We start from the raw sequence: 3,627 nt of genomic DNA on the forward strand, positions 1-3,627 counted from the left end.
ATGATACCCAAAATAAAATCCATTGCCTTTCTACAGGTGGGTGAAGGAGGTCTAGGATCACAGAATGAGTGGGCAGGATGCAGGAGCCCAGCTGGAGAGAGACATCCCTCGGTGTCACCTTAACCAGCATCCTGAGCTGGTCACCTGCTTGTTTAAGAATGAAAAGGAGCCCTTTCATAATGCAAAGCTGAGAAACTGTGTGAAAGCACAAGATTGTCCACAACTGGCTGTCATTTCAAGTCTCATCTTGATTTCTCAGTTGATTTCAACCTGTTTCTGTCTCAAGTACTTTGTTAAGCCCCTTTCTAGGAGCTGCTAGACCAACCTTGTTGGTTGTGTGCACCTCACAGCTTTTACTCCTTTCCCCTGGTGAGGCTCTGCCTTTCTCATTGTTTGCAGGCAGGACAGCATGGTTGGAGCTGCTCTGTGACATTGTCACAGAGTTCACCGTCCACGTGTCCACTCTGATGAGGAATTGATGTGGTAGAGGTAAGTGGGTGCTGAATGGGTCACAGCATCACATCTGGTCTTCTAACCATCCCATCTTAGTGGAGATGGTATCACAAGGACAAAGTTCTGGTGCAGTCCCTGGCCAGACTGCAGAGCCAGATGCTGTGGCATTCCACTTTTAGGAGGAAAAGTGTTGGTGTAAAAATACATTGCTGTAAGGCATGGGTAAGCAAAGTCCAAACCAAAGTGTCTCCTGCTCCTGCACTGGTCACTGGTGTGACCTTGGATCACACACTTAAATCTGATCATCTCCAGGTAGAAGTGGAATCCCCAGACAAAATCTGCAGAGACATCACCATTTTCTGGTGGACCGGCTCACCTGTACAAGCTGGTAGCTGGTTTCATTTGTCCCACCTTCTGTCCTTCCCTTTAAGTTCCTGGGGGGAGAAAACATCCCTTCTATGTGCAGCTGGTTGGACCATCAAGGGCTCCATGTGTTGAAGCACATGCTGCAGTGTTTTGGGAGGGGAGAGGCTGCCTGGGTGTGATGTTTATGAAGATATCAAAGGGACTATGAGTCACAAGATACTGGGATGTAGGGATGCTGCCACCACATACAGCTCTGAGGGGTGAGTGGGCAAGGAGGATCTCCAGCCCAATGTCATGAATTTGCCTACAAAATAAACCAGAGTTTGTGGCCATCAGTATGGTAGTGATGTGGTAGACCCACTTTTATTGCCCCAGTGTGATGGATACATAAACTCTTCTACTTGTGGCCAGGGTTTCCCTGCTCTGGAAGAGGCAGAATGTCTCCTCTGCATGTGTGTGCAGCATTGGGGTCCTTGGGGGTCTGGTGAAAACCCGCTGCTGCTCCTGACTTCCACCCTTTTGTGCCTTCTTCCACTTGCCTCAGGATCTGCACTCAAAGTCTGTAGAAAGTGAAACACCAAACCTAAACACAGAGAAAGTGCTGTGACGTTACACTGGGTTTTGCTCAATTAGCATAGGAAGCAAATATTCCTGGTCTTTGTCAGGGTGGGCTCTCTTAGAATCTTTGAGGAATGGTAGGCAACACTCTTCCTGGGATTTATTCCTGCACAGCCTTATGGGACTCTCCCCCAGTCTTGGGGACAAAGTTATGGTGAAGGGTAATATCCCTGAAGACTGGAGAAAGTTCTTGCTCTGATCTAGATCTGTCTGTGCTGAACTTCATGGGTGACTTGGGGGAGCTCTTGCTGTGGTGCTCAGAGCTGGAATGTGAAGTCTCTCCAAAACCCTTCCGTAGGACAGCATTTTAAATAAATAAATTGGGTTTTTTTAGTCAAAAAAGTGGGAGTTTTCTCTTCTTGTGCAGAACCTGGCAGGGATCAGGGTCTCTGGCTTAGCAGCTCATTACAAAGCCTTGAAAAAAGAAGTGGTCACTTTGCCGCTGTGTGAGGACTCCATACACAAACTCTCTGTGCTGCATGCAAACAGCTGCTGCTGCTAAAAGCCATAACATAGAAAGCAGGGGAACATAAAGCTGATGCTCCCAGGAGGATGTTTCATCCCCTCCAATACACCTCCTATGATGGAATTACTTGGCCCCACATGCACTTGGCTGTGGGCACCATCTTGGTGATGGTGTTTTCTGTGTTGCCTTTCTGGTGCCAGACTCAGAGTGTCGTGGGTTGTGCTGGATGATGCTTGTGCATGGGCATGGCTGAGTTTGGGGTTACATTTTCACTAGGTGCCTCTCTGTAGCCAGGTGGCAAATGGAGTCAGAGGCTGGGCTTGAATAGGGCAGTGGACCCAGGTGTGGTGGGAACTCAGCTGTGGTTACTCCCAGCTAGGCTCACACCTCTTCACAACATTCACATGAGCAAAACAATACAGCCCTGAGCTCCTGCTGGAATGAAACTCTCACTCAGAGCCAGGTGTGGACTCAGTTTGACTTTGAAGTGACATTCAGTGCCATGGGGACAGCACAGGTGTCTCCAGCCAGGCCAATGGAGGACAGGGAACACATTTGGCTTTTGCAGTGCGAGGGGGCTGTGGGACCCCCAGGGCAGGGCTGATGTTTCCCCTCTTTCACCTGGCCTCGGTGGTGAGGAAGCAGCATGGTCTGGGCAGAAGAAATGCTGGTTAAGATAACAGGGCTCAGATCCCTGGACATCTCTCATTTGGCAGGTTGACCTAAGCTCTTGGGGTTTTACACTTACACCTCACATAGGGACCAAGCTGGGGGATGCAGTATGGAGGAATGTTTATGTATTCCATTTTCTGCTCATGTTATCCAGCTGCAGTCTGTGCTTTAGGATGTAGCCAATTGGGCACCCATGTGGGCAGGAAGAAAGGAAAGAAGATGGATAATGAGGGTGGTGAGGCCCTGGCAAAAGCTGCCCAGAGAAGCTGAGGCTGCCCCATCCCTGGAAATGTCCAAGGCCAGGTTGGATGTGGCTTGGAGCAACCTGGGCTAGTGGAAGGTGTCCCTGGCCATGGCAGGGGGGTTGAATGAGATGAAATTTAAGGTCTCTTCCCACCCACACCACGCACGGATTCCATGATTCTATGCCTCAACCCTGCTCCTCCTCCCAGGCCCAAGAACAGAGCTTTGCACGGGGCACACATCGATGTCTGTGAGGATGGCTGTGAGGTTGCCCAGGCAGGAGGAACCAGGCTGTTGTCCCCAGGGGACCGGGCATGCTGTCGGGGCAGATTTGGGGATGCTCTCCTGAGGCTCAGGGCCGCTGTCCCGGAGTTACAGGATGCCCGTCCTGAGCTCCCAGGGCTGCTGTTCTTGGGGCTCGGGGCTCTCATCGGGGATCACAAAGATGCCGTCCCGGGGCTCTCGGACCCCCACGGGGGCTGAGCCACATCTCCCCGTCCCGGCGATGCGAGGTGGGAACGGCATGGCCCGCCGCGAGATCAGAGCCCGGCGGGCCCTTTAAGAAAGTCGAAACCCGAAAGTTCATCAAAGTTGACAAAGTTTTTCGTGGAAAGGAGGGGAAAAATAATTAAAATAACTCTAGCCCAACAAGAAAGAAAAAACCTCCCCGCGGTCCCGGGGGGCCGGGCCGGGCCGGGATTGGCGGCGGCGGCCGGGGGCGGCCCCGGGCGGGGCAGGCGGGCGGGTCCCGGCCCCGCTGCTCGGTGCGCGGTGGCGGCACCGGGAGCGGCGGCTGGGGCTGGGGCGCG

The sequence above is a fragment of the Vidua chalybeata genome, chromosome 13 (genome assembly GCF_026979565.1).
Source record: "Vidua chalybeata isolate OUT-0048 chromosome 13, bVidCha1 merged haplotype, whole genome shotgun sequence".
NCBI lineage: Eukaryota > Metazoa > Chordata > Aves > Passeriformes > Viduidae > Vidua > Vidua chalybeata.